At 36.4% G+C, this 25,665-nt stretch overlaps 1 pseudogene; it reads right to left on the bottom strand.

Moving 5' to 3' along the window:
• Positions 1-21,331: 21,331 nt before the first annotated feature.
• Positions 21,332-23,438, bottom strand: LOC144372791 (melanoma inhibitory activity protein 2 pseudogene; annotated as a pseudogene).
• Between the last annotated feature and the right edge of the window lie 2,227 nt (positions 23,439-25,665).

Genomic DNA, 25,665 nt, shown 5'->3' with positions numbered 1-25,665 from the left:
TCAGTGGTATACGACATAGGTCTTTTGGGGAGGAAGCCATAGGAATTGATGGGAAATAGGAGGTAATCTAGCATTATTCTGGGCCCACTACCATCCATGCTTCAACAACAGAGCCGTTAGGATTTGTGTGCATGGGACCTTGCACTTGTTCTATGTCTCCATCTCTCTTGGCTCTGATTCTAAATGAGTTTGTGTTTGAACAAAAGTTTTGGGGAAAAAAGAATTTGGAAAACACTTGACCAAATAGTTCTTAAGGTTCATTCCAGAGGAAGGAGCTGGTGAAAGCAGTTTTAAAGAAAGATTCCCACTATATATTTTTAAAATATTTTTAGTTGGATACAATGCCTTTAATCAACTAATTAATTAATTAATTTTTATGGGGTGCAGAGGATTGAACCCAGTGTCTCACATGGGCTGGGCAGGTACTCTACCACTGAGCTACAACCCCAGCCCCCAAAGACCCCCACTATCTTTAATTTGACTAAAATATAATATTTAATATTGCTGCAAAACAGTTTTGAATGAGAAATTTCAAAAATAATCTCAAGTAGCAAAATTATGGCAAGATATCAGGCAGGCTGCATGGTATTTATGTGTTCCAGTAGAAATTAAAATAAAATTTCCTCTTGTTTCTTTTAAAAGCATTCTTTTTCTTCTGGGGTAAGTATAAGATAACATTATTCCCAGTTAGAGGTCACCAGAATATTCTTTTTTAATAGAAAAGTACTACTCCTTGAAGACACCAGAAAGTTTACTTTCCATCTGTTCTTTTTCTCTTGAAAATTTATCATGCTGCTGACAGAACACATCTGCTCTTTCCTGTTGTGACAGTCAATCGAAAAGGTAACTAGATGCTAGAGAAAGGGAAGGAGTTTTGATGCAAAACTTGCTTTATTTGAGTTCCTTCTAGTCCTATTTTGGGGGTCTTATTTTAAATCAGTGTTCAATATGAATTATTAAGCAGTTTGTAGACATTTTGGCACAGTTTCTTTATGGAAGTCCTAGACATAAAAGTGGTAACTTGGAGACCATCATTCTAGAGTGGTTTTACCCAGGAGAACATTCTGTGATATGAAAATACTCTCTGTGTTAAGCAATAGGGTAACCAGTAGCGACTTGTGACTGTTGAGCACTTGAATCTACCCAATGTGACTGCTGAACTACATTTTTTTGTGAATTAAATAAGTCATCAGATGTGGGTAGTGGCTCTTCTATTTTAAAGTTTAGCTCTAGAGGATCAATGAAAATTTTGATCAACAATCAGTGAAATTAGTAAAAAGTCCTATGCTTAGGAAATAGAAGACATTCCCCACTTTTAAAATACTATTGACAATTTATGGTTTGAAATAGATTTTTAAAAATTTTTTTAAATTTTTTGATTGAATATTTCTTCAGTGCCGGGAACATAAACAGTTAACAAATGACTATGCTTTTAGTGGTACCCTCCACCTCCACACCAGGTCTGCTTAACCTCAATTAGGTCTCTTACTACCTATGGAAAAGTCTGTCTTTGACTTCCTGTGTTTTCACACTCATCATCTTCTCAGCAAGGTCTATGGATTCCAGTTTCCAGTTTTACTCACCCTGGCCCAAGCCCAGGCTACTCCTGAACACCTACAACAAGGCCCACCCTTTCCTAGAGCCCTTAGACTGTAGCTAACTGGACCATTCTATAGTCTGAATATTTGACCTTTTTCAGGGTCCAATGTTCAGTTTTAGCTCCTAAAATGAGCATCACCAAACTGGAGTATAACTGACATAAAAGATTGGATTCATGTCACATCAGAGTTGAAGGTACCATTACATTAGTCCTCTTTTATCCTTGGGAGATATGCTCCAAGACTCCCAGTGGATGCCTAAAATCATGGGTAGTACTGAACTCAAAATATAATGTGGAGGCTGGGGATGTGGCTCAAGCGGTAATGCACTCACCTGGCATGCACAGGTTGCTGGGTTCAATCCTCAGCACCACATAAAAATAAAATAAAGATGTTGTGTCCACCGAAAACTAAAAAATAAATATTAAAATTTTTCTCTCTCTCTAAATATATATATATATATATATATGTGTGTGTGTGTGTGTGTGTGTGTGTGTTTGTGTGTGTGTATATATAGTGTTTTTTCCACATATACACACCTGTGATACAGTTAAAATTAAAAGTTAAGAACAGATAAAGATTAATAACAATAATAACAAAATAGAACAATTATAATGATATCCTGTAATAAAATTGTCAGCATCACTATTTTTGTGCTTTGGGGCTGCAGTGAAGTAAAATAAAGGTTACTGAACACAAGCATGGCAATATTTCAACAGTCTATCTGATAATCAAGATATCAATGGCAGGTAGCATATCAAACATGAGTATACCAGACAAAGGACTGATTGATGTTCAGGGCAGGATGGAATGGGACTGTAAAAGATTTCATGTTACTCAGAATAATGCATAATTTAAAGCACTGTTTTTGGAGAATTCTATTTAATATTTTTGGACCCCAGCTGACTGCAGGTAACTGAAACTGCAGAAAGTGAAACAGCAGATAAGGAGGGACTACTGTATATAGAAACTATTCAATAAGCATACAGCTATTTATATTCTGCTTTGCAACAGGCAAAGTTGCATACCAGAATATAATTAAATGATTCTCATTTAACCTTTTCAGCAATCACATGTCCAATTTATTTGTATATTTTAGAGTTATGCTTAGGCTCAGAGAGGCTAAGTGACTTAATCCAGGTCACCCAGGTAAGAAGTAGAGACCTGTGATTCCTATCTACATTCTGGCTCTTGAGCTTGTGTTTTCAGTTAAAATGCATAATAAAATAGAGTTTTAAAAGTCAGTACAGAGGGCAAGTCTAAAAGGAATTGAGTTTAGTAATTATAAAGAACAGTTTTCTAATAATTCAAGGTCTTCACGATCAAACTGCTCACTCTAGGTAGTACCATGTACCCTCATTAGCTACTTGAATGCCTGCGTTTTTTAATGCTCAAATATCAGTAACTTGGTAGAAAGAGTTCTTAAATTCATGGGAGCTCATGAGTGGCACATGCCTGCTGGGGACCTTTCCAATTCAAATTTCTTCTGATTATAATTTGTCTCTTGAGGACATTTATTATCAATTTATTCTATATGATGAGCTTTCATTTTCCATTAAATTTATTAAGATGATTCTTTTTTCTATGTAAAACCAGAATGGAATTTGTTTATTACCTAAATTGACAGAAGGAGGGTATTCTCTCACTGTAGGTGAACCTGTAGAGGAATCCACTTCACTTTTCACTGAGGAATAAAAAATGAGCTGGATCATGGAAACCCTAAGGTGATTGCCAAAAGTATTTTAAACAGATCTATTAAATTTTGTTAGACAATAATGACAAGCAGGAAAGGAAGAAGGAAATGACACTGGATTTCAAGTTGCATGATGTGCCCTTCTATAACTGAGAGTCCTGCTATTATTTTAATATTCATCTTGGTATTACAAAGTGCTCTTGGTGAATTCTGATATGCTTTATATGTGCCTTCATTTTCCATGGATTCACTAACATTTTTATTTCTTAAAGATGCATTTTATGTTTTAAAAAAAAATACACTGAATATACTAAAATCTAAGATTTGATAGTTGTATTTTTGAAAATGTGTTGACTTTCTCTTATTAGAATATAAGCATTATTGGAAATGTTGTTAAGGATAATTTTATGGGAAACAAGGGGATTAGAGAGGTTTTTCTTCTCCCCTGTGAACATTCTAGATTCAGTTTGAGAAAATAAATAAGTCAATATATGTTCTTTTTTCCCCCTCTATTTGTTCATCCTATCTTTTTTCTCAGCTGCTCCCCATTGTGTCAACCCTCCTGGCTCTCTTCCTAAATCACACAGTTTGTATCAGAAATTGGAAGAGAGTGCATGTAATCCAAGGGATCCTAACTTGTGCAGGTACTTTCATGGAGGTAGTTATGAATTATGATTATGCAGAAAGTTTTTTCTTGAAAAATTTATCACATACGAAGAACTTTAGAGAGAAAATATCACAAAAAGAGATGATGTGGCTCATGGGAGCTGTAAACAGGTTTAGAAGGAACTAAAAGGATTTAGTGTAGGAACAGGGAGGAATCTGTGTTTTCAGCAAAGGGGGGAGATTGAGAAAACTGAAATGAGTTAAGGTGTCTAGCCTGGGAATCTAAAAGGAAGGCTTCACTTGAAGTGTAGGCATTAAAGACGATTAGGAGATTTCTAGGTAAGGTAACGAATATCAGCAAGGAAAGAGGCAGAGAAGTGACAGGTATGTCTAGGGAATGCTGATCAACTTAGTTTACAACAGAGTTCAAGAAAGGGAGAAATCAAAATAAGAAAAATAAGTTCCAGGCTACATTGCAAAGACTCTCAAGTATCAGATTGAATACTTAAATACTAGCCTGTGCAGGAATGGTGGTTTAGCCCCCTTTCTTTTAGGAGGTTGGTATTTTTCATCAACTGTGCCACATATGTATGTACTGGTCCCTCCTACAAGGGAAGACTCTCCATTGTATGTTTTTATTTATAGTGCTAATGATGAACAAATTCGAGGTTTATTTATTAAATTGGCTGTTGACTGTATATAAATCTCTGGGACTATCAAGCCCCCTTTATACTTTATGTGCGGATAATTGTTTATGGTGTTAATATCATATAATAAATATCATGAGTTTGTTTTATGCATTACATGTATGTTGTGTATATATTTGTGTATATATGTATAGTTTTATGAGTTTGTTTAAAACTATATTTGTTTAAGGCAGATAAAAAATCTTTCTAGATATTTAATTGGAACAGATACTTATGATGGGGCCAAAAAAGAACTTATTTTTTCAAATACTAAACCAACCATGGAATCTTGGAACTGCAACACTGTCAGCACTCATCTCTTCCTTCCTTCCTTCCCATTTATTTTACAGATGAGACAACACCACTTATCTCAAACTCACAGTTACTGGCAATGCCAAGGCTAAAATTCAGTTTTCTGGTATCTTTCTATCATAGAAACTCTTCTTATCTGAAATAAGTGACCAATAAAAACAAAATATTTAAAGACTAACATACACTTGCAATTAAAAATAGATCACATAAAAATGGATCAGTCAGTCAGTTCTATAATTCAGATATAGTAGTAAAATTTTTGTTACCATTACATTAGCAGGTATGCTAAGTTTCTAACAAATCATTTTCTCTACAAGCAGCACCTCTAAATTGATCTTAACAAAGGTTAACCTGTGGCAGTATTGAGAACAAATAGAAGGACATTCTCTTCACCATGAGAATATTTCCTCTTCCTCTTTCCTGGCTACTTATCTTAGTTTATAATCGAACCTCTAACCACTTGATCACAAGGACCATCCTGGAGAGTCAAGTCCCTAGTTCCTGGAAGCTCATAGTTGCAGAGAACTATTAAGAACAATGTATCCTATGTGGGCTTATTTCCCAAGCTGAAATATAATTAACACTATTAATGATGACAATAAGCATCGCTGGAGTTATTGTCACTCACTCAGTGTTCTGCTTCTAATTCTGGAAGTTTCTCTAGAGAATAGGCTGGTCTGATTTATCTGCATCATCCCAGCAGGCAGCTGCAGCCACACACCACTGAGGAGGTGGTCCTGCTCAAGATTAGTAGAAGGAATGTTTGGACACTTCAGACTTCCAAGGGGCAGAAAAATAGCCCGCCTGAAAAACAATTTGTTCTGGATTCACTTCGAAGGCAAGGCAGTTTTTCACTCCTCTACTAAGCTCCGGGTTTCTTTCCCACTCAAGGCCACAGCAAACAATCAGTGAAGAATGAACGTCAATCAGGCTCTGGAATGGCTGCTATTCAGTTGGAAGCCTCATAGTTTTCCGTGCTTTGTTCCCCCCCACCACCACCACCTCTGTCAAGTCCCCAGGCCCTGCGCTGCCCAGTAAAGTCCTGAGCCCAGCGACAGAGTCGAGGGAACTGAAAAACCGCGGAATCAGAGGCAGAAGGAGCGGTGGGGGCTGCGAGAGCAGGAGTGGAGGGACCGGCAGGCCTAGCTCCCAGGCTGCGGTGTTGGAGGTGGCGGCTGGAGGAATGGAGCCCTTGCGGGTCCTTGAGCTGTACAGCGGCATTGGTGGCATGCACCACGCACTGAGAGGTGAGAAAGGCCCAATGCTTTCTGGAAAGAATCTAGGGCGCTGTTGGTGCCTCTGCGCCGAGGGGGGCGCCGCGGCGAGGCGCTAGGGGCGGAGACGGAGTTGAGGCGGCGCTGGTTGCCCAGGAAACCGCCAGGTGCTACGCCTCCGTCTGCCCCTCCAAGCAGAGATTCCCTTCTCCAGGGCCCCACGTTGGTCGCTAGGGCGGGCCCTGAGCCTCCAGGGACCCAAGTTTGTGAGGTCGCTTTCGCTAGGCTGTTAAGTCCAGAGCCTGCGAAGGGGTTATGAAGAGATGATGGCTAACAGAGTGTAGGTAGAAAAACTTCTTAAGTTTTACAAGTACAGCAGCATATTTATAATTGGCAAAGATTAACTGAATATTTTAAATAAGTAGTAAAAATAATTTTGAATGTTCCCAGAACAACAACAAAAAATATTTAAGATGACAGATATGCCAGTTAGCCTGACTTCATCATCTCACACTGTGTACATGTATCAAAATGTCATATTGTAGGACACAAATATATACTTTTTCTTTTTGTCAATTGAAAACAAAAAATATATTCATCATAGTCAGATATAATCAGAATAATCAGACTAGTCTAACATTGCTAAACCAGTGTAAAATATAAGTTAAAATTGAAAGGATGGGAATATTGAAGGGAAAATGTAATTTTACAGTTGGCTTAAACCAATCAATTGCATAGGATAAGATGGGAAAATATAGTTTGACCTCAGTAAAAAGAAATCCTCAAGTTTAATTTGAATTCATGTTGAATTAATCCAACTGTATGCTTTAATCTGTTTTTAAAGTTTAACTGCAATTTTCACTAATAAACTTTCAGCTCTTTTATTTTAAAAAAATAAGACATCAAATTTGATTAAAATTTAAATTAAATTTCATAAATTACATTTAAATAATTCTGTATCAGCATATTATAGACATTCCTGGTAACATACATTAGAAGGGCTATTGACAAATGAGTTTTAAATAATGGAGTTGCAAATATAGTACGGGTTCTGGGAATCTTGTCCAAAGTGAAACATATTTAGCATACAAAGGAAAGGCTGAAGAGATATATGATTCCAACTTCAAATGTTAGACTTAAAAAAATACATTTCTAGCTCATTTTCACTTAAACTTTTTCATTTTGTAATAATTTCAGACTTTAAAACTAGCACAAAGAATAGGATAGTGGTATATTTTTCACCCAGCTTTCCCAAATGTCTTTCATAACCTTAGTGAATTGATGAAAACCAGGAAATTAACACTGATAAAATAGTATTGACTTATGTATACATATTATTCAATTTTTGTCAACTGTCCCATTAGCTTCCTTTTCCTATTCCAGAATCACACATTAAGTTGTGTTATCACATTAATTTTCTCCACTAGGAGACACTATCTTAATTTTTGTCTTTCTTGACCTTGGTCCTTTTTAAAAAGAGCATTGAATAGCTATATTTTAGAAGGTCCCTCAATTTGAGTTTGACTAAAAGTTCTTCATGAGCTGAGCTTAGTGGCCACACTAATAATTCCAACTATTCTTGAAACTGAGACAGGAAGATTGCTTGAGTCTAGAAGTAGGAGGCCAGCCTGTGCAACATAGCAAGGCTTGTCTCAAAAAAAAAAAAAAAAAAAAGAAACTCTTTATGACTAAATTCAGACTTTGCATGTTCTCCGTAAACACCATGGAAGTGATGTGCTCTTAAAGAAGATGTCTCATCACAGATGATATTTGCTTTGATCACTTGATTAAATATCTGCCACTTTTAAATTTTCTGTCTTTTCTCTACCCTAGAGTTAATATTTGGAGTGTGTTTTTTCATATATGACAGTACTTTCAGACTATGCAAATATCCTATTACTTATAATATTTTTACCCAGTAATTTTAGCATCCAGTAATGATTTTTGCCTACAATCATTATTGGCATAATATTTGCCAAACGGTGATGTTTCTTTTTTCACTATTCTATTTTTTCCTTGGAATTCTGTGATGAACGAGGTGTTTATTTTTTTAACTCTTTATTCATTTATTTATATCAGGATAGACATAAATTTTGTTTTTAAATTAATTTTTAAATTTGTTTTAATTATACATGACAGTAGAATGCATTTATGCACTTTAATATATCATACATAGATGGGATGTAATTTCTCATTTTTCTGAGTGTACATGTTGTAGAATCATATCGGTTATGCAGTCACATATATACATAAAGTAATTATGTCTGTTTAATTCTACTATCATTCCTATCCCCACATCCCACCTCCTTCCCTCCCAATATTTCCCTCTACCTAATCTAAGGTAACACTATTATTCTCTAGTGCCCCCCACCTTATTGTGAACTAGCATCTACATATTAGTGAAAAACATTCAGCCTTTGATATTTTTTTAAGATTGGATTGTTTCATCTAGCATGATATTCTCCAATTCCATCCATTTACTGGCAAATTACATAATTTCACTCTTCTTTAAAGCTGAGTGATATTCCACTGATTTTGTATATATACACACTCAGTGATATATATCACATTTCTTTATCCATTAATCTATTGAAGGACAGACACCTAAGTTGGTTTCATAGATTAGCTATTGTGAATTGAGCTGCTATAAACATTGATGTGGTAAATACTGTGGTAAAATATTGTAGTATTTTAATTTTAAGTTCTTTGGATATAAACGGAAACCTTCCATGATAAACAAAAATACAAAGAATTCAAAACTACACAGCATACACAACAGAGCATCCTTGAAAAACTATTCCATGAGAATGAAGTGAAAAAAAAATAAAAACCAACAAAGGGAGGATCTACACTAAAGGAACCAAAAGGAGAAACTAAAACAAATCAAAACCAAAAAATAAATAAAATTACAGGGATCACAAATCATATCTCAATAATAACTTTGAATGTTAATGGCCTAAACTCATCAATGAAAAGACATAGATTGGCAGATGGGACTAAAAGTAAAACCCAACAATATGCTGTCCTCAAGAGACTCACCTCATGGACAAAGATCCATAGGCTTAAGGTGAAAGAATGGGATAAAACTTATCACTCATATGGATTACAAAAAAAAGCAGGGGTTTCCATTCTCGTCTCAGATAAAGTAGACTTCATACCAAAGTTAATTAGAAGAGACAAGAAGGACATTTCATACTTCTTAAGGGAAGTATATATAAGCAAGACATAACACTTATAAATATTTATGCCCCAAACAATGGAGCATCTATGTACATCAAACAAACCGTTCTCAATTTCAAGAGACAAACAGACCACAATACAATAATACTGGGTGATTTTAACAAACCTCTCCCACTACTGGACATGTCTTATCTTCCAAAAAAAAAAAAACCAAAAAAAAAAAAACAAAATAAGGAAACTATAAAACTAAATAATATAATTAATAATTTATACTTAACATAGATATATAGAGTATTTCATCCATCAATAAGCAAATATACTTTCTCCTCAGCAGCACATGGTCTTCTTCTCTAAGATGCAGCAAATCTTATGCCAGAAAGAAACTATTAGTAAATTGAAAAAAAAATAGATTATACCTTGCAATCTAACCAGCCACAATGGAATGAAATTAAAAATCAATGATAAAATAAAAAATACAAACTATGGTAACAAATGGAGACTAAATAATACACTATTTGAATGATGAAATGATAGAAGAAATCAAGAAATAAACATATTCTTAAGAGTTAAATGAGAACATTGAAACAACATAAAGTTTTATTTTACTCAGTGGATTTTACTCTATTTCTATCATTATTTTGTTGCTCATACCATACTACATTTGGCCATTGGAAATTTATTTACCTTGATTCCTGTCTTTTTTGTCTTATTCATATTATTTTCAGGATATTTTTATTTTATTTTTTTTTCTTACTATATAATATTATGTATTAATCCTGTATTTCCATTTCCCTTGCCCTTGAGTCAGTCATTTTTCTAAGGATGTCTGTTTTTTTTATTAGCAAATAGTTTAGATATCAAAATGCAGGCACTAAATGTGCTTAAGTCTCTGAAGTGCCTTTGTGTATTTCTCAATGGAATATTATTAGAAAATATATTATAATTTGATATCTAGATTTTTTGTGTCTTTTTGTTTACTACTATTAAAAACTAGCATATTTAGCACAAAATTTATAGCTAATGCTATAGAAGGGATTCCTCAGATGTATAAATTTATATCAAATAAACATACTCTCTGTAGTGTTCATAATAAGAACAATGAGCTTTGTGCTCACTGGAACAGAAAGCTTTGATTATTATCAGAAACAGTGAAGGGAGTTGAAGGCATAAAAATCCTTTTATCCATTTCAGCCTGACTTGCAGAAGGCTTCATCAGTAAAGCTATGGTGAAAAAAAAAACAAAGCAAATGAGGATATTTCCTTTATTAGAGTTCTAACATAAATTTGCTTTCTGTCCATTATTTTTTACTTTAGATAGATGAGATCCAAGTATAGGTATTTCTGCTATAATGCTATACATACTTTATAGTCTGCAAAATAGTAGTCTAAAAATAACAAGAATTAAACACAAAAAAATAGATTAGGGTAGAGCCCTCAAAATTTATGGAACTTTATATGTATTAACAAAAACTTCTAGCAGTAATTAACTGTCAATATGCTGAGTGACTACTACTATGTTTACCTCTCAATAACAATATTTAACCAGAGTTTCTATTTCCAACATGGGCATTTTTATAGTCTTAGATGTTTCTAAAATATTGCTTGTTCAACCTGTAGAGTCTCTGAATAAACAGTGGTTTCCTGAAGTAATCTTTGGATACCTGGGTGTTATAGAGGCTTTTTTTCAGTGGTAGTTTTGTGTATAGTTGTACAGTCTTTTAAATTCCTTTCCTCATATTCCTCTGCCTCCTTCTATCCCTTCACCCATTTCATTAGTCCCCAACTTGGGGCTAGGTTTTATGAAAGAAAAAATATTGAAGAATCATACAATTCCTACTCTTTACAGATTGGAAATAATTTGGAAGTATTATAAGACAAAATATAATCAATTGGTAGAATGCTGTGTGCAGTTATAAACACTAGGCTTGCTTGTGCTATGTCCTAGCATTGCCCAGTTTTTCAAAATGCACTTCCAATGGGAGATGTTGCTGATCCTCCTCAGTCATAACAAGTTGTGAACTGATCTTTTCACTTGTTGACATTCCCAATTTACTGAAAGGAGAGGGTTTCTAAATTCTATAGATTTAATTTGTCAGTATTATGGTTTAGATGTTTGGAGTCCCCAAAAAGCTAATTGAGAGAGAATGCAAGAAAGTTTAGAGATGAAATGATTGGGTGACAAGGTTTGACCTAATCAGTACACTGATTCCCTGATAGGAATGAACTTGGGTGGTAACTATAGGCAGGTATGATATGGCTGGAGAAGGTGGGTCCTTGGGGCATGTCTTTGATGTTTATATTTTGTCCTAGTGAAATAAGCGCCAGCTGGCACCATCTCTCTCTCTCTCTCTCTCTCTCTCTCTCTCTCTCTCTCTCTCTCTCCCTTTCTCTTTCTCTTTCTCTTTCTCTCCCTCTCCTCCTCCCCCCACCTCTTAAACTCCCCTATTCCTGGTGTGATATCTTGAGCAATTTCCCTCCGCAACACTCTCATGTCATTGTGTTCAACCTCATCTCTACACTCAAGAAATGGAGTCAAGCTTCAATGGACTGAGACCTCTTAAATTGTGAGCCCCCAAATAAATTTTTCATCCTCTAATTGTTCTTGTCAGGTCTTTTGGTCACAGCAGTGAAAAAGCCAACTTAGAAAAATGAGTCCATCAGTACCACAAAATCTTGCCTCAAGAAATAAGAAGAAACCTTTTGCAATTTACATATTGTTCCTGTTCAAATTTCCTCTTTGGGTGAAGATATACTTTAGGGTGGCAGGTGGCTAGGGAACTCTTTACTACTTCTTGAATATTATATTATTTATTAGAAAGTTAATTAAGGAAAATATATTGTTCATATATATCTAGTTGTTGAGAAATAAAAAAAGATGGAAGTAATTTAGAAGAATTTTAGAGAGAAATTATTTATGCTTATCCAAATAATATAATCAAGTAAATGTCTTTATGTAGAATATAGATATTCCCATTTATATTAAAAAATAAACACCTAGTATGGTAGTGTACTAGTGTAATGTCAGCAACTTCGGAGGCTCAACCAAGATAATTGCAGGTTCAATGACAGTCTCAGCAACTTAGCAAGACCCTGTCTTCAATAAAAAAAAATGCTGGCAATATTTATCAGTGGTAACGTGCCTCTGGGTTCACTTCCTGGCACACAAACAAAAAAGTAAATAACCTTTTTGTAGGTAAATATTATATAATGTTTTGTGTGATATAGAGAATGTAAAAAGTATCTTGGGAATGGATTTTTCCCCCATGTTGATTTGAAAAAAAATTCTAGTTTTCTTGAGATTTTTCAAAGAATTTTTGTATTAGAAAATTTTATCATCATTCCTAAAGAGACAAATGGTCTATTACTTTCCTAAAGAGACAGATGGCCTATTATAAATCCTCATTATCCAGATAGAAAGTGGAGATTGAGAATGATGTAATTATCTTAATGGCGTGTAAGATAACAGAATATAAGCCTCTAATATAAATATTCTATTGGGCATATTAGGATGATTTTGTTTAATGGAGAAAAAAATTATACTAATTGAAGATAGGCTACTAGGCACATGTAATTTAGTCTCCTACTCTGGTAGTCAGTTCAAAATTGACTCCTGTAGTTAAAGAATTCAAAAGACACTTGGAGCCACATATATTTTTGCTTCGGTTTTTTTACTTTGGGATTTTTTTTTCAGGATCTTTAACTTAATTCATAGTTTTGTTTCTATATATATCTACAGTTTTCTAGAAAATAATATGGCAATGATTCCTTTCTAGAAATTAAGCTTTGTATATTAATTAGAAAATGTAGAATGTAGCTTTTAGCTACACAGTGTTTACTTGGAATGTTTTTTTTTTCTTTTCCTTTATAAAGTTTGGTAATTTCTTTAAATTGCTAAGATAAAGCCTTAAATGTTGCCTGGTATTTAAGTATGAGTATTCTGATTTTTGTGATCATGAGACTATTGCAAAAGAGTAGTGGTCCAGTAGTGTGGGGAATGTCCACTCCATTTTCTGCCTACCTTTATAAAACATCAAGAAGCTCCCAACTGATTCAAGAGAGCATATGTGGGGTTGTATCTGCTTCATTCTTCTCTTGCTCATCATTGGCCCTTTGCCTCTTTACTGATGCTGATTGTGTTGACTGGTTGCTTTTGCAATGGTTGTGCTGGTGTTGTAATGAAAATAAGAGAAATCAGAGATCTTTAATATTAAGAGAAAGGCTGAAATTGCAATTCATCTCTTCTCCTTCTCCAATTTTGATGTGCCTACAGAAGTCAGCAGAGCATCCCTTTCATGAGGAAAACAGGATTCTCCAGCTCTTTTGCATTTTGTTACTCAGTGGGAAGCACAGAGAAAAAGCAGAGCAGGAAAACATTCATTGTTTTTCAATCTTTTCAGAGTGCTGTTGATCTTTGTTGGGATAAGAAACACAATGTATTATTCCTTAATTGCCCTCCTCAAAAGAACCTGTTGTTAAATTCCCATTGTTTGACTAGCATTTAGGAAAGTAATTATTAATAGGTTCCAATGATAAATAATATGGCCAGGAGAAAATTTGACATGGTACTTCAGTTGATGGTGGGATGATGTTAACACCTTTGCATGGTGGATACTGAAGAAGAGTCAGTGGTAGAATTGATGAATAAGCATTTACGAGAATTGACTTCCTTTTTAACTGGACAATTACAAGCTTTTGTATTTACTGTACTTCATAAAAAGGAGGCTTTCACATATTTCAACTCTGCAAAACATGTTTTTTTGCAAATATTTGTACACCTAGTAGGAGAATGACAATTTCTGTTTAACACACTATCTTGAGGAGCAAGAAAAAAACAACTTGAAATAACACTCAATTTGTAGTATAATAAAGGATGTGGGTTGCTTAGTGATATCTTCTTTCCTTTCAAAGTGTTTCTTAAAACCAGATGTGAGTAGAAAAGAAGGTATTCAGAACACACAATAAAATGGATGTGTGCTTTGTGAAATTGGGAGAATTCATCAATACATGAAACAATGATTTATCATTGCATTTGGTCCTAAAACATATCAATGTAGATCAACAGAGGCACTGTAAGATAGATAGCTACTTTATAATACCAAGGCAAAGGGGTTAATTGGGCTTACTGGGTTCAGTTTGCCACCCTCAGGGCACTTTCTGTTGTCTGTGTCAACAGAGTTTCAAAAGTACATTCCCACTAAGCCATCCACTCTGTTATTTATACAGTTGTACTACCCAGGAGGGATGGATCAGTTTACAAGCTGGGAGGCCTTTTCTTCCTCTTTTTCTGCCCACTTCATGCTTTCTTATCCAGCTGTTCCTACACACCTCCATATTCCTAATCTCTCCTCAGTTCTTCTGATTTTTATTTAATTTTCCTCTTTCCTCTTATTCATGGATTCATGTGTATGCATATTATACCTGGTTCTATTGAACTGCACATGATTCCTTGTCACCTCTAAACTCATTTTACTAAGTTACACCTCAAAACTTACTGAAACCATTTGAAATTTTTGTCAGTAAACCTTTTAAAAACTCTTTAGAAGTTAAACCATTGCACATGTAGCTACAGTCCTCTTTATCTTCTAGTACCTCCACACTCCTGAGATGTTATTATTTAAAAAAATATACTGCCAGACCATTCTCATATTTGTATATCATCTATCTATCTATCTATCTATCTACAAACATAACATGGCATTCTGAAAATATCATTCTGCTTTTGTGCTGGAGTCTGGCTGGCTGGGCATAAAAACTGGGGGGGAGGGGAGGGGCGTGACAAGCAACTTGTAAAGGTTGATACAGAGGGAGCCACTTCATTGTAGGAGAGTAGAGGTATATATACACCTAATTGAAACAAGCTGTGTATAATTAGTTAACATCATTCAGATACAGCAATCCTCTCATCTTAACAATTATACACAGCTCAACTCAATCAACATCATCTTAATGACTCCATAGCTTTACTTCACACCACTCCTCTTGGCAAAGTGCCAGGCGCCATCTTGACTTGTTTGTGGCTCTCTACATTTTCCCCCTTTTATTTTTAAACAAGTATGTGGCTTAGGGACCCTGGCTCTTCTAGGTTGTCCAATAGTATACATGGTCCTACCCGACATTGGATGGTCTGACCTCAAATCGTCAGCCTCCTGTCTTAGGTTGGTAGCATTGTAATTGGATCCTACCTGTTTTTGACTACTGGCCCAACACACTTAGCCATATTGTGGATAATGACCATTGTGGCTTTTACACAAACACCATAAATAATCTGCTACAAGCAGAAAGGGAGGATACAAAATGCCATGATACCATGCCAATTGATGGCTCCAAGTAAGAAGCCTTTGGAAAAATTATACCAGCAATGACACCTTTAGCAAAGATACCGAGTTACAATTTGTTGTCTCAATAGATTACAGTTTGTTGTCACAATCCAGGTAAAGCAGTATCTAATTAAATCACAGTCCATTAAGTTCACAGTCCAGGTAAATCACAGCCCAGATAATTTCTGCAGGCAGCTAGCCTCAGCTGTAGCAGCAGAAACAGCAATCAGCTATGATGATCTGAAGTCTTGTCCGGTTCTCAGCAACAGTGGAAATCTCTCCACCCTCGTACTCACCGGCACTGGAACGAAGGCAGGAACTCCAACAATGATGGCTAAAGAAAATCCTGTAGTATTCCAGGAGGCACTAAGAAACAACTTTCTGAAAAATTTAGTACATTATCTCAAGGTTTTTTACATTTGAAATAGGCCTTTTTAGTGGTAGTCTTCTTCTCATGCTCTTCTTCCCTATCCCATTTTGAGTCACTCCCCTTATATCAGAGAAGATATTTGGCATTTGTTTTTTAGGGATTGGCTACCTTCACTTAGCATAATCTGCTCTAATGCAATCCATTTGCCTGCAAATGCCATGATCTTGTTATTTTTTAGTGCTGAATAATATTCCATTGTGTATAAATGCCATATATTTAAATACATTCATCTATTGAAGGGCATCTAGGTTAGTTCCACATTCCAGCTATTGTGAATCGTGCTGCTATATACATTGATATGGCTGTGGCCCTGTAGTATGCACTTTTTAGGTCTTTTGGGTATAGTACGAGAAGGGGAATAGGTGGGTCAAATGGTGGTTCCATTCCCAGCTTTCTAAGGAATCTCCATACTGCTTTCTAAATTGGCTGCAACAATTTGCAGTCCTACCAGCAAGGTATGAGTGTACTTTTTTCCCCGCAATCTTGCAAGCACTTATTGTTGTTTGACTTCATAATTGATGCCATTCTTATTGGAGTGAGATGGTATCTTAGAGTAGTTTTAATTTGAATTTCTCTGATTGTTAGAGATGATGAGCATATTTTATGTACTTGTTGATTGATTGTATGTTCAATTCTGAGAAGTTTCTTTTCAAGTCCTTGTCCCACTTGTTGATTGGGTTATTTGCTTTTTTGTTGTTTAACTTTTTTAGTTCTTTGAGATTAGAGCTCTATCTGATGTTTGGGGGGTAAAAATTTGTTCCCAGTTTGTAGGCTCCCTATTTACCTCACATATTATTTCTCTTGCTGAGAAAAAACTTTTTAGTTTGAATTTGTCCCATTTGTTGATTCTTGGTTTTAACTCTTGTGCTACAGGTGTCTTATTAAGAAATATGGGGCCTGCCCCCATGTGATGAAGATTAGGGCCAACTTTATCTTCTATTAGATGCAGAGTCTCTGGTCTGATTCCTAGCACTTTCATCCATTTTGAGTTGACTTTTGTGCATAGTGAGGGAAAGGGATTCAATTTCATTTTTTTGCATTGGGTTTCCAGTTCTCCCAGCACCATTTGCTGAAGATGCTATCGTTTCTCCATTGCATGGTTTTAGAAGAAGACTACCACTAAATAGGGAAGAGAGGTGGGAGGGAAAAAGAGGGAGAAGGGCAGTTGCAGGGAAGATGGAAGGAGAACCTCACTATTTTCGGAATACATATATGATGTTGTAATGAGAAAAGAAAAAAAAAGTGTGTCACATTAGATTGGATAGAGAGAAAGGATTGGAGAGGAGGGAAGAGTAAGGAGGATAAAAAAGGCAGCAGAAAAGAATTGACAATATGATTGATGTATGAATATTCCATGTATGTATTATATGTCAAAATTCATTCTGCTGTCATGTATGACTAAAAATAAATAAATAAATAATAAATAATTAAAAAGAAAAAAAGAAATAGGCCTTAATGGTGCTCATTACTCATTAGCTTCCAGGTAGGAGAGAACCATTGTAGTTATTGGCATTGGAAATGACCAAACTTCAGGGGCCCTGTGGCCCGGCCTCCACAGCTGCAGCATCCTCGGGCAGTCCCATGGTGGGGGGGCGAGGAAGAGCCGCCAGCTGGAAGGTCCCCACTGCATCCACTACCGGCTCACGCCCACAGCAGCCAACATGCTTCATGCACCCTCTGTTGATGAAAAGAGATTCATAGGAGCCTCCTGTTGTAATTCCTTTCCTGATAATCCTTCCTCCTCTAAACTTTCTTTCTTCCTCTGACTAGAGTTCCTAGTCTTTTATCAATATATGTCTTAACTGTTCTTGATTTCACTGGGTGCCTCCTTTCCTCAGCAATTTACCTAACACCCCTTCCATATTTCCATAACAAAGACAAAGACAAAACAAGATACAAACATATTTTATCAATCTTCTTCATTTTTAAAAAATGGCCATACTTCCTCTCGCCCTGTCTGCTAGAGACGAGCAGATTTGCTCCTGTCCTATCTATATTTAGGGGTGGGCAGCTTTTCCTTGTCACTCTCCCCCGAGTATCCCGGGGCTCCCTGTACAGGCCACCATCTGCCACAGTCCGGCTGGCTGGGCAAAATAGCCGGGAGGAGTGACAGGCAATTTGTGAAGGTTGATACAGCAGGAGCCGCTTTATTGTAGGAGAGTAGAGGTATATATACACTTAAGTAATTATACACAGCTTGTTTCAATTAACATCATCCAGATACAGCAATCCTCATCATTTTAACAATTAAACACAGCTTAACTCAATCAACATCATTTTAGAGACTTGCTGGCATTACCTCAAACCACTCCTCTTAGCAAATTGCCAGGCGCCATCTTGACTTGTTTGTGGCTCTCTACACTTTTGTAGCTCTACATTCTATTTTTCAGAAGCATGCCTATTGCAGAGAGATGTATCCCTGCTACCCAGATCAAGTTCAAACTGGTAACTGAATTGTAATTCACATTATATTTTCTACATACTAAAGGACTTTTAAGTTATATTCAGCCCTCCTCCCTTCCCATTAAGCAATACCATAGTGAAGAGACATATAGTTGCCATGATGAACATATTGCTAGTGTTTCATGGCAGTTTTTTTCCAAACACCAGTTAATAACATAAATTAAGTAGTATGCAATCTACATTTGAAAAGAGAAGAAAAATGTAGTAAAAGGTGTCAGAGTAAATGTTATTTAATTTTCATGAATATATATTACTAGGCTCTAATAGGTGAATATTCACTATACCTTCTATGGTAAAACTCAGTCAAAAAGTTTATGGGGTATTAAAAAACTTATTTTGTATTGTACACTTCAATGTGCTCTGGGTTTTGGATTCAAAAGTGGAGTATTCTGGATCATAGGCACCATCATATTTTGTAAGACACAGACAACAAGTGCAATGCCTATTTATACTCCCTACATGATAATCATTATTTAATATTCTAGCCAGAGTTTTACATGTTGTATTAATGTGGAGGGTGAAAAGTTCAATACTATTTTAATTTTAAAAACTGAAGTTAAATATAACCTCTTAAAGAGTATTAAATCCTCTACTTTTAAAAGATTCCTATTCTTAAAAATAATATGAAAGCTAGAGAAACTTTCATCTCCATAAACTTTTCTAACATTTCCCTTTTGTAAAGTACCAAGCCTAGAATCATGTGGTCTTGGTAATTACTAAAAACAATGATTCAGAGTCTTCTACTTCACAAACTGTAAACAGGATTCTTTTAACAAATATCAGTACTCCGGTGTCCACAGCATTTTTGAGAAATATTGATATCCCTCAATATATGAATCTACTGTGTTTCAGTCAAATTCTATTGTTCCCAAGTCCTCTTTTGTGGAAGAGCAGATGCTAGTAAGGACTAGAATATATTTCAGGCCTTTGAGAAGACCACTATAGAATGAAAGAATTCCCATCATGAATAGAACATTCAGAAATAATTTAGGTCTAATTGTTGTTGGTTATCCATGTTTTTCTTTGAGAATGGAGATATACTCAATTCCTTTTTTTGGTGATTGTTAGTGGTTATTTCAACTTACTGGTATACCTACTAGATTCATTCATTGGTGCTATATGTGTCCTCATAAATAATGAAGGAAATAGTATACTTTACTTATGACAGCTCAAATGTCGGAACAAAGATTGTCCTTTAGTTGTGGAAATTTTGATTCTTACACTAGCAGGCAGCCATCTATCATTTAGGTAATTGCCTATAAGTACATACTGTACATTCTAATTTCATTTTTGGGCTCAATATTTTTAATGCCTTAATGCAATTCTGAATTTCATGAAAATGGGCATAAAATATAAAAGACAGGGAATGGGGTGTTGGGTCAGTGGCACAGCACTCACTTAGCATATGCAAGATACTGAGTAGGATCCTCAGAATCACATAAAAATTAATTAATTAATTGAGTGATTAATTTATTAAAGGTAGAAGAAGAACTCAAAGATGAAGAACACGAAGAATAGGAAGAAGAAGAAGAAGAAGAAGAAGAAGAAGAAGAAGAAGAAGAAGAAGAAGAAGAGGAGGAGGAGGAGGAGGAGGAGGAGGAGGAGGAGGAGGAGGAGGAGGAGGAGGAAGAGGAAGAAGAAGAAGAAGAAGAAGAAGAAGAAGAAGAAGAAGAAGAAGAAGAAGAAGAAGAAGAAGAAGAAGTAGTAGTCATCAATGATGACTCAGGGAAAATGACAATAGAGTGAGTTTAAATTTTGGTTTCCAATTCCAAAATGTTTCTTCAGAACTGCACTTTTTAAAATATTTCAGATCTCCTACTTTTATGACATGTTTAGTAGTGTATTTTGGATTAATCTTAATATGCTATAGTTATTCTTTTAAGGAAAAACCAGCTGACATGCCCCACAAGACTGAAAATCAATGAAAATCATTCATTAAGCAAAAGTTCCTTTCACATTTGCTACAATCATAGTAAATACACTTCTTTGTATAAAGGGACTATCTTTGTTGGGCATTTAAAATATCCCAATAAACTATATGTCATAACTGAAAATCTCATTGTTGTTTATGGAATCATGGATTAATCAAATTCAATGCTGTACACTTTAGAGTACAATAGAAGGGAACTCAAAGATGAAGAACACAAAAAAAAATAGGAAGAAGAAGAACAAGGAGAAGGAGAAGGAGGAGGAGGAGGAGGAGGAGGAGAAGGGAGGAAGAAGAAGAAGAAGTCATCAAGATGACTCAGGGAAAATGGGAACAGAGTGAGTTTAAATTGTGGTTTCCAATTCCAAAATGTTTCCTGAGAACTGCAACTTTCTTTGTATTTGAGATCTCCTACTTCCATGACATATTTAGTAGTGTTTTCTGGCTTACTCTTAATATGCTCTAGTTATTGTTTTATGGGAAAACTAGTTGACATGCCCCACAAGACTGAAAATCAATGAAAATCTTTCATTAAGCATAAAGTTCCTTTCACATTTGCTACAATCATAGTAAATACACTTCTTTGTATAAAGGGACTGAATTTGTTGGGCATTTAAAATATCCCCAAAGGCTAGATGACATACATGAAAATCCCATTGTTGTTTATAGAATAGTGGATTAATCAAATTCAATGCTGTAATCTTTAGAGTAAAATAGAATGGAAATAATTTACTCATAGTATCATATTTAAACCATCTTTATTTCCAAAATACTATCCTAAGAATTATAGTTTTATTTAGCTTCAGTCGGAGCAAAAGTATAATCACTTACTTAAGTAAAAGCAATTACTTAAAAACTAAAAATGAGAGGTAAGTCAAATTACTTTTGAAGAGAGATCAAAAACATCAGGTTTCTTGTTGATGTTCAGTAGCAGGCTCACCTGAAGGTGGAATGAAGCCTGAAGGGCACTCACTTCTACTTTCAGAATACAGGGGTGGGGGGAGGAAATCCAGCTCTTGGGGTAAGGTCATGAGGAAAATACCTCCATTCATAGACATCTGGCATTGCAAAAAATGGAGGGGGTGGTGGGCCCGGTGGAAAATAATCTCGAGGTGCCCCATACCTGTTTCCTGGAGGAGGCGGAGGGAAAAATGGTCCTCTTCTCATGAACTGACTCCTCGGGTCCACAGGAAACAATTCACCTCTGACTGGAGGAAAAGGTGCCAACAATGAGCCAGAGCCAGTTGCTTGGTTTTCAGCAGGGAGAGATGAATCGGGGACATTGGAATCATCAAGATTGATTTTGGTCTCCTTTCTACTGGATTGACTTTCTGAAAACATAGGCCCATCCTCTTTATCCAAAGAAGGCAGATTAGAACCTCTGAGTTCTGCTGGTCGCGATGGTCTACCATAATTCGAATAACATCCACCTTGTCAAGGAGGACCCAATGGTGAGGGACCATTGGGGGAATGCTTTCAGCCCAATGCTGCATTTGAAACACCAAGTGCACAGGGATCTTCCTCTACAAGTTCAAATTGAAGCTCCCTTTCAGTTAACTTTTGTCTGTTGCGAGCGTTTTGTTTCATGAAATAATGGAGGTTTCTTTCAGCAATCCAAGCCGCCAACTCACTCTCATGTGCTTTTTTCTCACAGTAAATAATCTTCCCCTGACAGGACTGAATGGTTCTCTCCAATTCTTCTTGAAGATATTTGGCTCGCTTTCTGTAGGTCTCCAGCTCTTCTCTTGTATGGCCCATCTCTTCTTTGACCTTGGAAAGTTTCTCCTCTTGCCCCACCCGGTAATTTTCCTTTACTCTGAGTTTCCCATGGAGTTTCATCATATTTTCTTGATAGAATTCCATCATGACTTTAAATTTCTGCTGAAGGTTCTCATTCTCACCTTCAAGCCATGTATTTTCTGATAACAAGGTTGCCTGTTCAGTCTTCAGACTTCTTATCTGTTCTCTAAGGTCTTCCTTTGTTTTCTCTACTTCAGATAATAAAGCACAAGTTTGATATCTTTGTCCTTCTAATGTTTCTAAGGAGGCCTTTAGCTTAGCACCATCAACCAGTTTCTTCAAAGCTCCTTTGGGCTCATCATCCAAGTGAGCACCAATTCCTGATTCACTCGTCATTCCCCATTCCAAGTTCCCAATGTCTGTTTGGGCTTCCTTGGTTGGAGAAGACCTATCTTTCATCTTCAGCAAGCCTTCAGTAAGAGACTCCATGTGATTTTCTTTATCAGTTTGAACTTGTTTTGCATAGAATTGAGAGTCTTCCAATGTGGTGCTCTCTTTACATTGGACATGTCCTTGTTCCCTCCATGCTTCAGCGTCTCCTTGTAAGATGGGTTTCTGACTTTGCTGAAGCTGGGAACGTTCATCCAAGGCTTCCTTCATTGCCAGCTGAAGTCCTTCCTCACTCATTTGAAGCAGTCTCAAGTTTGTTTTAGTTTCAGCTATTTGTGATCTGACTGATTCTGATTCACCTTCAAAGGACTTTATCCTTCTAGATATATCTGCCATGATTTCATCCTGTTTACAATGTTTGGCCTTTTGTTCTTTTAGCTCTTTTTCTAGAAAGAGTCTTTCATCCCCATGGCTCAGTTTGGACCTATGCAGCTTTTCATAGGTTGCCTCCAAATTTGGGACGTCTCTTAGACCCTTCTCAGAATTGCTGCCCTTTAAAGTTGACTCTAAGCCTTCAAGCTCTTTTTGAACAAGGCTAACTTTCTCAAGTAGTTCACATTTTTCTTCAATTCTTCTGGAAAGTTTTAAAGCCAGCTGTTTTTCTCTTCCCACATAAAGCCTGCTTCTAACACACTGAAAACTTCTCCACAAAAACAAGAGAAGAGCAAAACATCCAATAGCTCTACACATCACCAACTCCCAAGGAACATCATAAGGATTAGGGCCTGGCTTCATGTCTTCAGACAATGCTGCCCAAACCCTGCCTACTTCTTCCAGGATCACCCACTAATATGGCTGTAGGGCAGTCCTTGGTGCCTCCATCAAGCTAAGTTGGCTTTGGCTCTTGCCACGACAATCACAGCCTGCCCAGGCAGGCCAACATAGGCTGTGAACACTCAGGTGTTTGGTGAGGAACTCAAACCTGCACCAGGCAACGGAACAGACCACTGAGAACCCCTGCAAGGGGGGGGGTTGTGAAGGTGGGGAGCTTGGGGGAAGGACTCCCAGGAGCCTTGTGGTGCTCAAGTGCCCATCAGGGGAGTCTTGGCCCATTCCTTCCCTAACCAGTGCATCCTGAAGTGTCACGGGTTCAGGTCACTTCCACTCCAGCCAGACAGGAGTCCTCTCTATGCCTCCCACCCCTGAGTTTGGTTTAGGCCAGGCCAAGGTGGAGCTTCTTAAGTTTCTATACAGTAATAATACCACTCAGTTTGATGTCATGCAAATTCTAAAGCTTTCTAAACTGTCTCAACAGATTTTATGTCATATATTTATATTTGTACTGCTTGCCCTTTTGCTTTAATGACCCATTGCTTTTTCTGCTTTTGTTCTCTCCCTTTTTTCTTCCTTCCTTTCTTCCTCCCTCCTTTCTTCATTTTTTCATTTTTTTCTTCCTTCTTTACTTCCTCCCTTCTTCCCTCCCTTCCTTCTTTTTTCTCCCTTCCCTCCCTTTTCTTTTCTTGCAGTATTGGGCTTTAAACTCCAAGGCCTTCTGCATGCTATATCCCCAGACCTGCTGACTCTTTCTAGGAAGGTCATTTGAATTATTTCTAAAGGAGAAAACTATCATGATACACTTCTTTCTTTCTTTCTTTCTTTCTTTCTTTCTTTCTTTCTTTCTTTCTTTCTTTCTTTCTTTTTAAAGCTGGTTTAATGACTTTTCTTTTTTTTAAGTTCACCCATAACATTGTTTTTTTTTTTTTTTAGGTCTCTTTTATTTTATTTTTCTTTCTTTTTTTATTTTTATCTTATTTGCATTTTACATTTTTTTTATTGGTTGTTCACAACATTACAAAGCTCTTGCCATATCATATTTCATACATTAGATTGAAGTGGGTTATGAACTCCCAATTTTTACCCCAAATGCAGATTGCAGAATCATGTCGGTTACACATCCACAATTTTACATAATGCCCTATTAGTAATTGTTGTATTATACTACTTTTCCTATCACCTACTATCCTCCCTCCCCTTCCCTCACATCTTCTCTCTCTACCCCATCTACTGTAATTAATTTCTCTCCTTGTTTATTTTCCCATTCCCCTCACAACCTCTTATATGTAATTTTGTATAACAATGAGAAACTCCCTTCATTTCCATGCAATTTTCCTTTTCTCTCCCTTTCCCTCCCATCTCATGTCTCTGTTTAATGTTAATCTTTTCTTTCTGTTCTTCCTCCCTGCTCTGTTCATAGTTGCTATCATTATATCAAAGAAGACATTTGGTATTTGTTTTTTAGGGATTGGCTAGCTTCACTAAGCATAATCTGCTCTACTGCCATCCATTTCCCTGCAAATTCCATGATTTTGTCATTTTTAAGTGCTGCATAATATTCCATGGTGTATAAATGCCACATTTTTTTTTATCCATTCATCTATTGAAGGGCATCTGGGTTGGTTCCACAGTCTAGCTATTGTGAATTGTGCTGCTATGAACATCTATGTGGCAGTATCCCTGTAGCATGCTCTTTTAAGGTCTTCAGGGAATAGTCCGAGAAGGGCAATAGCAGGGTCAAACGGTGGTTCCATTCCCAGCTTTCCCAGGAATCTCCATACTGCTTTCCAAATTGGCCTCACCAATTTTCAGTCCCACCAGCAATGTACAAGTGTACCCTTTTCTCCACATCCTCGCCAGCACTTGTTGTTGTTTGACTTCATAGTGGCTGCCAATCGTACTGGAGTGAGATGGTATCTTAGGGTGGTTTTGATTTGCATTTCTCTGACTGCTAGAGGTGGTGAGCATTTTTTCATGTACTTGTTGATTGATTGTATATCCTCCTCTGAGGAGTGTCTGTTCAGGTCCTGGGCCCATTTGTTGATTGGGTTATTTGTTATCTTATTGTCTAATTTTTTGAGTTCTTTGTATACTCTGGATATTAGGGCTTTATCTGAACTGTGAGGAGTAAAAATTTGTTCCCAGGATGTAGGCTCCCTATTTACCTCTCTTATTGTTTCTCTTGCTGAGAAAAAACTTTTTAGTTTAAGTAAGTCTCATTTGTTGATTCTTGTTATTAACTCTTGTGCTATGGGTGTCCTATTAAGGAATTTGG

This window comes from Ictidomys tridecemlineatus, unplaced genomic scaffold, assembly GCF_052094955.1.
Source record: "Ictidomys tridecemlineatus isolate mIctTri1 unplaced genomic scaffold, mIctTri1.hap1 Scaffold_163, whole genome shotgun sequence".
In the NCBI taxonomy this organism is placed as follows: Eukaryota; Metazoa; Chordata; class Mammalia; order Rodentia; family Sciuridae; genus Ictidomys; species Ictidomys tridecemlineatus.
Note: the sequence above shows the minus strand (reverse complement) of the source record. Positions and strands in the feature narration are given on the sequence as shown.